Raw genomic sequence first — 8,707 nt, forward strand, 5'->3', positions numbered from 1 at the left:
TCATAAATTTAAAAATCTCAACAGTAGCATAGAGATATGTCACATTTCCCTCCAAATAACCTAAAAAATATCATATTTCTGGCACATTATTTAAATATGACAAGTTAAATGTCTACCTCCTTTTTAGCTAAAGCAATAAATATATATTAAAATAAATATAATATTAAAATAGCTAAACCATAGTCCGTTGAGAACAATCAACAGAAGAGTGTGTAAATCAATTATTGGATTCATTTTATTAAATTTTTATCATATTATCAAACCATGGAGCTACTCCCTTATCTCATAATAAATAAATGCTTTGACAGAAAATGACAAAGTTTCTGTTGTGGGCAGCATTGTCATCCAGCTGTGTGTCTGTGCCTGACAGCCTAAGTTTTGAGGCTGTCTCTTATGAATTCAGCCTGCCAGTGAGGTGCCTTTGCACAAATTTGTGTGCATTCACTTGTAATTTGGTTTTGCATGCTCTGATTTTTTTTTAGGGTTCACACGCATTTGTTTATATATGATTCTTCCATTTGACTTTAGGCCTTTTGAAGAAAAGGAACTATATTTGCTATTTGATTTATACTTTTCCATGGTGCCTGGTAATGAGCTCTGCCCATCACAAATCTTTAGTAAACATTATTGAATCATTTTCTAACTGCTGATCACTGTTACATGATGGGTTTTTGTTTGTTTCTTTTACTTTAGTTCTAATGGTACTGCTCTCTCCCAAATCAGCTGAAAACTTTCCTTTTCAGAACATCTGCATTTTAAATATAGCAGTGGATACATGTCGATCCCAAACTGTATAGCACAGGGAATTCTGCTCAATGCTATGTGGCAGCCTGGATGGAAGGGAAGTTTGGGGGGAAATGGTTACCCATATATTTAAGGCTGAATCCCTTTGCTATACACCTGAAACTATCACATTGTTAATTGGCTGTACTCTAATTTAAAATAAAAAGTTTAAAAAGTTAAAATGAAAAATGTCATATATATTTCACTCTCTAAAAATATGTTTATAAGAGATAATATTTTTAAAAAATTTTAGTGCTAATAAACTTACAGTTATACATATTAAAAAAAAAAAAAGAACATGTGAATGCTGGTGGGAAAACTGGGACTGAAGGACTGTAATGTACTATAATGCCCCCACTGCATTTGTGATAAATTCTAAGGTTTCAGAAGTCTTTCTGAGGAAATGTCAAGTAGGTGCTTCTTATTTACAGCAGATGCATCTTTTCACGAATCAAAGGCAGTATAGGTTTCTCACTTTGCTTTCGGAATGCGGGGCTGGATGAAGCACTCTTTTAACCTATCAAAGGACTGATCCTGCGTTCAGAGTCTAAAGTTATGTGGATTCATATTTAATTATGTTGGCCAATTATTTTGCTACACTCACAGGATGGGGAGGGATGGTGACATAGAAGAGAATTCCCAAACCACACAAACTATTGCTATTCCTCCCTGCCGTCACTGCCATAGTATCTCCATATTCCTGTACCTTTTCTCTTCTTTAAAATGAAACTTTCATCTGTGGAAAGAATAGCATTAACATAAAGTGCAACAGAAGGAAGCTGCATTTGGCATAGAGCAATGTGCTGGAAAGGCTTGCAGTTTAGAAATGCAGTTTTTGCTTCTTCAGAAAGAAAAATTCTTCATCTCATTATGTTTACAAACGTAACGCTCTAAATATGTTTTTTACAGCGTTAACTCAAAATTGGACTGATCTAGTATACTTGGAAATGGGAACTCTGTTGTTTTTATTCTTTGGCTCCTTGAGGTTACTATTACTTAGTATTTTTCACAAAGAATGTGTGTATTATATTTGTATTTCTTTCTAAGTAGTGGGTATCATTGGGACAGCATTCAGATGAAATGAAAAAGGTACTTTGTGAAACTTAATGAAGTCACCAATTCTCAAGTCAATATGTTACTTTCTTGTGCAAGAAACTAGAAATTTTATGAAGGATAAATATAAGTATCTAGATCTATTCCCTTTTTAAATTTCTGGCCCTAGATAAGGGGCCATTCATAAAAGGCCAGAATGATTTTGTTTTAAGGGTTTGTTTGTGGCTTCATGTTTAAGATAGAGTAAATCCTGTTATAATACTCCAAGTCAACATCTAACTATATTTCTCCTCTAGAAAATTAGGTAAACAACAGTAAAGTATCACTCACAGGGCCAACCTTTTTATTTGACTGTACAACCAAAGAAACAGACTTAAAATGTTTTTTCTTCTTTGAGATTTGTTTTGAAAGAGCTCACTCCTCAACTCTGCACCAAGGCATATGCGTTTTGCAGCCATCAAGTTCTCTGTTCATTCATGCTTGTGTACATTTTTTCATTCGGAGAGTTGCTTAAGGATTTACCACAATGCTAATAGCTCCTCTCATGGAGCCCCCAGCCTGGCAGTAAAGCTCACTAGACAAGCAGAAACATGAGGTTAATGCTTTCCACATTTCTGAAGCAGTGTTTGCTGGCTTTTCCTGCATCCTCCTCCAGGAGAGTTGCTTTGCCTGGGAGACTTGCCGTAGGGTTGAAACACCATAGCAGCAGTGATTCTGGTGGGCAGAACCTCCTCTCCAAGAAAAAATGCAGTTCTGACTCCAGTGTTGTGAGCTGCATCTCAAGGGCAGCTTGGACAGCTGTCATGGCCAGCTCATCTCTTGTCTTTTTCTGACCTCTTCTGACCTCATTTCATCCATAAGTAATGTCTGAAGTTTCATACCGTGGCTGGTGCTCTGGCTTCAATAATGTAATTATTAGGGTCCCACAGTCGACCAGTTGGCCAGATGAGCATAGAGCACATCTCTCCCAGATGCCCTTGGCGCCTGACAGATGGCAGTGTCAATCGTGTTTAAAGACCTTGTGTGCTTCGGTTTCCTTTTAGGTCCCTTTAAAGCTGTACCAGCCAAGTTGAGTGTGAGAGAGAGAAGGTCCAAACATAAGGGCTGAAATGAAGCTCAGAAACCACTGAGGGAAAAAAAAATAGGGGGAAAGATACTTTGAAAGGACAGGATAGAGACTGGGGAGGAGGGCATAGATATGATTGGGTGTTTGTCTGTGAAACTGGTCCCAGCAATACCTTTTTCCATTCATTCTAGTCATCTTAACTCGAGTCCAGGATCCCATTCTCCCATCCAGCTCTTAGGTATGATAAAGAAAAAGTCCCCCTCAAGACAGACACAACTTCTCGATTTCACTTGCCCCTTGGCAAAGTGTCCTGGTGCGGTGCCCGACCTACCCAACAGTCCCTGTCAGCCACACCCACCTAGTGTTTCTTTAGTAACATCGGCAGAAGGCAACGAATCTCTTCTCATATCATCACTCGTCCAAAAAGCCCAGGCCTGGATAGTCATTTCTTGAAGCGCATCTTCCATGTAACCACATATTCCTGCTCTGTGTGTGTCACATGAGAAGCCAAGAAATCAGCATTCCAGGTGACCACCTAAATAACATACACTTAGTTTTATTTCTGCGAAGAGATGGAGGCTCATTTCCAAAAAGCACCGGAGGGTAGCATTTTTTATCTGTTTACAATAAATTAACTACTACTTCCCTTCTCTCAAAATTAAAAAAGTAAATACATTTTGCAATCCAGCAACTACTTTAAGCAAACAGTGCTTTCTTTCTTTTCTTTTTCTTTTTTTTTTTTTTTTTACAGCCTGGGGCAGGGAGGTGTTGCATTCAGTTTTGTCACTCATTTTGAGTCATTCATTCAGGAAAACAACACGAAGATTGTGTTCTCTTCAGTGCTGTATTTGGATGCTGTCTGAGGCAACGGAGGAGGGAAGGCATAACTGCCATCTGTGTTCACAGAGCTCACAGTGGAAGAGGGAAGACGAATGAGCTTCCTCCATGTATCTTATTAGATTTGTATGCACTGAGTGCCATTTACCTGGAAAGGAGCTTGGAACTCCCAGCAAGTTCCCTTGGAACTGCAAGATAGCTGTGAGATCATCCAGGAGGGACAGGGGACAAGGTGGTCACGGACAGACATTTTCAGCTGGTGCTCAGCTCTGCTCTTCCAAGTTTCTCCATAGTGTATTTTGAATCCAGCCTCTTTTCTTCAGCTGACCGTGGTCATCACAGTCTGGAGAATCACACATGTCCCTGACAGTCTCTTCTAGAGGGGCCATGTCCTTCCTTTCAGCCATTAATTATCACAAAAAAGACATCAGATTGTGTCACCCTTTTCCTTTGGCAAAGCTTTCTGTTGCCTTTCTGTTGCCTGCGGTGTAAATTCTAAAAACCTTAGCTCAGTGTAGGAGGCCTGGTAGAGCCTGATTCAATGACTAACCTTAGGGCCCATCATGCTGTTCCCCTCGCTCAGCCTCCCCCAAATACAGCCTAAGCTCCAGCCATGCTGCCGTCCTGCTCATCCGTGACTCCAGGTCTCAACCCCTGCTTCTCCTTCTCGTCTGTCCAGCTGGTACATTTCTCTTCACACATGAAAGATGCAGAACTCAGATGCAATCCTGCCCCATTTGGCCTGGCAGACTGCTCTTCCTTCCCGGGAGAACCCACGGCATTTCTTCATTCCTTCAAAAGATGATGGTGCAGCTTTTCTGCTCCCACTGGACCATGAGTTCCTTGAGGGAAGGGGTTGTGTCTCACCCGACCTTATATCCTGGGGACCTAGCAAGATCCCCAGCCCAGAGTGGCATCCTGACCAATCCTCCTTAAATGGACAGATACATGAAAGAGAAATTGACTGTACTTTCTCCAAGGCCTTATGTCATCAATGCCCTCCTTTTATTCATTGTTTAAGAGAGCTCAATGATGCATTGAGTCATTCCATGGATGTTTCCAGAGTGAGTGTGTGACCACCTCTGGCACACACCTCATTCAACATCAGGCTACAGAGGCATTGAATATAGCTACAAAAAGTCAAGTTCAGAATATAAGCAGATAACTTCTTGAGCCCAGAACTTCTGTCCCTGATTCTCTCAGCTCCCGCATTATTAGCATCTGGGTCAGATCCCTGTGTACGGAGCCGCTGACAGTCTCTATTTTCTTTATTATTATTTTCCTCTGGCTTCGCAGAAGCGCAGCCGTGCTGTTTGGCTGCTTGTGGTTCTGTGATGCCAAGATGTTTTAGAACAATGTTGTGATGCCTGGTCCACACCTACTACCACTGAGACAAGCCCAGAAGTTAAATTATGAAGCAAACGTAAGCTTTGAAGAAATTTTTATTTAATCTGTATTCCCCTGTTTCATCTGCACATCCATCCAGCACAATCTGCATCATTATTAGCCACATCAACTTGCTAAAAAAAAAAAAAAGAGAGAGAGTAAAAAGTAAGACATCTGTGTTATAGCATTAATATATTCAAAGGTTTTTACTTTCATCTTGCAGGCATTAACAGTGTGTAAATGCAATGTAAGCGCAACCTACAACAGCACGAAGTTAGCAGAAGGAAAATGGACTCAGGAGCCTAGCAAAAGAAGGGAGCCTACAAAAAAAAGCAAACAAGGGAAAAATAAAAGGTATGTTTGTGTGGAGGGGACAACCAGGTTAGGGATGATGTAAAAAGCAGAGTTTTATCAAGAAATCAAGTATTTTGCCTATTGCTCTCGCAGAGCCTTCTAATTGCCAGCACAATTTCTAAGGCACTCAGGCAACCCTCAAGCAGTGTGCTGAAGGTGTGTTTGTGCGGCTATGCCCTCTGGCTTGGCTGCCAGCCTATTTCCTTAGATCAGAGCCAGAAGGCAGACTGTTTTCGAATACCGATCACCTCACCCGGACCTAATCCTTTGAGTTCTCTTTGGCATCTATTCCTTCTGCCAGTTTCCTCTTCTGTTCCTCTCTTTTCTTCTGAAGTTGACAACAAAGACATCCTCAGGGTCCTCCTTGATGTTAGACCACTCTTGATGTTATTACAGTGTGGTTTTTCTTTTTTTTTTTTTTTTGTAACCTAAAGTTGTGCTACTTTTATATTCAGCTAGCACAATATTTGCACACCAGAAGATAAAGAAAATGTGAATATGTTATCCAGAGTGATCGTTCCTTTTTAATTTGTGCCCCTCAGTGTTTTTTTGATGTAAACCCCTTTCCTTTCCCTGTCCCTCATCTCCATACCTGATCAAGAACCCGAAGGTCTCTCTTTAGAGACGAGGTTACTTCTATACCTTAAATTGGCCTGACCTGCCAGTTTTAATTTTAAAAATATGGCTGTATGCGATATGGATGAATATGGAATTTCTATGAAGCACAAAACTTTTGAACAGTTCCTGTCCTCTGTGATAGTGGGTTTTTAAAGGGAAATCTCCAAAGAGCTAATTAGTAGACAAGTAGAGCTCAGGCTGAACAAAGCTGAAAAGATAGCAGATAACTAAAAGGACCTGGCCATAGCTGACAAAAATCAAAGCCCTGACAGAGAGCTGGCGGTAACCTTGGGCTGCTAACTGACAGAGACAATAAAAAAAAAAACAAAACCCTCTGAACCTGGCGGAGAGTGACAGCCCCACTAGAGATTCTCGGAAGAGCACAGGACCTCCACCACAAGGAAGTAGGAATCTTCCAGCAGTCAGAACCCAAGGCTCTTGCTGCCCATCTCAACTCCAAAAGATGTGAACTGGCTCCGTTCTGGCCGCCCCTAATGGAGGAGACAGAGAGAGGAGGCCCAGGAGCTTTTTAAAGTTGCTCAACAAGTTTCAGGCTGGCCTTGAACTTGAGGGTGGAGTCATGGGAAGGAAGAATGGGGTGGGGGGCAGCCTGAAATGGAGAAAGAGCCCCCCCGCCCCACCGCCCCCTGGTTGTTGCCTGGGGCTCAGGCGGATGAGCCGTGAATAAGGGCTGAGGGGAAGCGGTGGCTGGGAAAAGCCAATTCAGGCCAGGACTTAATGAGCCCAACAACCAAGGAAATCCAGTCAGAAATACAATGAATGACTCTTGAAAGAAACTTAAGTCATGCCAAGGAAAAAAAGTGGGGATCAAGGACAAAAGTCATGGCAAGGGCAAGAGTCCTTCTGTGTTAGAACACAGAATTTATAAGAAGGGTGTGGAGCAGACAGCTGCAATTTCAAACCCCTGGAAGTGAGAAATAACAAAAATGATGATCTTTTTAAAACCCTCTTTAATTCTTTAAGAAGAGAGAGGAAGCTCTGATAGGTTTGTTAGTTTTTAGGCACTAATGAGCCTGCTTCTAAAGTTCCAAGGGTGTGAAGGGTGGTAAGAAAGGATGCATCAGTTAACTGAGTGATCTGAAAATATCTCTCTGCATTCATGAGATTCCACGGTGTATTTCTGGGCATACAAATAATTTCTATTTAGGGAAGAAGCCAAGCCCTAACAAAGTGCTACAGCTACGAGGAGGGAGAAAACTTGAAAGCAAGCGCTTAAAAAGCATTCTGCTTTGAAACCCAAATGCTAATAACATACATTAGGTGATTTTCATTATCCCTAAAGAAGGTCTTAGTTCCAGACAAGGTCTTCCGGTTCTGTATTTATTCCTTTCTGAGATACTGAACTCTGAATCCGTTGCAGCCCTTGAAGACACGACCAGTGTTTGCAAACCCCAGGGACCTCATCTCAGAGGAAACAAGCAGACCAGGTGAAAGCTTTAGAAGGATAAACCCAAGGGATGTTTTTAAAAGACAGGCGTGTATTAAAAAAAAAAAAAAAAGCCATATAAAAATGCTTACATTCAGGGAAAATGCGTCTCAGTTATCTTGTTCAGACTCCGGTGTCTGCCATCATATACTTCAAAATGTTTATCATATTGATATAATTATATTTTTATGGTAAATATGATTATATATGTACCATTCATCTTAAGCATCTCTTTGAATCCTCCCTAAACTGCAGTCGTATTTCCACGAAGAATACACTGGACGACTTAAGAAGCTTGGCTTGGCTTGGCTCAGAATGAGTCTGATCTCAGACATTTGTTGGAATCTGAGCAATACCGACAGATAACTGAGAAAGGTCTCCCTGAGTCAAGCAAATATTTGAAGACTTGGCTCATGGAAAATCTGCCCTGTATTAAACTTGGAGTAAAGAGGAATTTTTCTCTTTTGATTTGGGTTTGAGATTCAACATCAAGTTTGAAAAAATAAATGTATAGCAGAACACGGTGTTTTTTAAAATGGATCTGCTCCTATTTAGAGGTGAGAGCATAATCTATAAAACAAGCTTTAAAAAAAATAATTTATAAAAACAAGGCAAGTAACTTAGAAGCTATTATAAAGCACAGCCTGGCAAAATGGGTTTTGTGGTCTCCTTAACTCATACCTGCAAGAAAAGTTGAGGGTTCTCTGTTTCATATTTAATAATTTAGGCATGATGGAACATGTAGTGAGTTATTTTCTCTAGGAATGGAAATAGATTTTCGGTGAGCCATTGTTAGGGCTAAGCCAAACCACTTCATCCCAGACCATAGCACATATTTGAGGTGTCTGCAGGATTCAGAATAATTATAGGGAGAATCTAAAGGATTTTGCTCTGTGGCTGTACAGATGAGGTTCCCAAGGCCCAGACGGGTTAGGAAACTGAAGCCACGTGTTAAGCTGCAGAGTGCCTAAGCAGAAGTAGCATGCAGGCCTGATTCTCTTCACTATTTCATCATTGAGACACATGAACTATACTGCTTTAGTCCCATCTAGCTTATTGATCTGCTTTGATATTAATCAATTACTGCTTTTTTAAAGATTATAGATAAAATAAACTGTCCAAATATAAAGGCCTTAATGACCATCTCAAGGTAGTGTTATCTT

At 40.7% G+C, this 8,707-nt stretch overlaps 1 long non-coding RNA gene across 1 annotated transcript in view; it reads left to right on the forward strand.

The window, feature by feature from the left end:
* Positions 1–5,463, forward strand: part of LOC147355012 (uncharacterized) — a 66,695-nt gene extending 61,232 nt beyond the window's left edge. Inside the window, exon 4 of the long non-coding RNA XR_015144148.1 lies at positions 5,349–5,463. This is a non-coding gene — a long non-coding RNA (uncharacterized LOC147355012). The remainder of the gene's footprint in view (positions 1–5,348) is intronic.
* The last annotated feature ends 3,244 nt before the right edge of the window (positions 5,464–8,707 follow it).

The sequence above is a fragment of the Bos grunniens genome, chromosome 17 (genome assembly GCF_055505025.1).
Source record: "Bos grunniens cultivar Pamir isolate PY7600 chromosome 17, Bosgru_T2T1.0, whole genome shotgun sequence".
Taxonomy (NCBI): domain Eukaryota; kingdom Metazoa; phylum Chordata; class Mammalia; order Artiodactyla; family Bovidae; genus Bos; species Bos grunniens.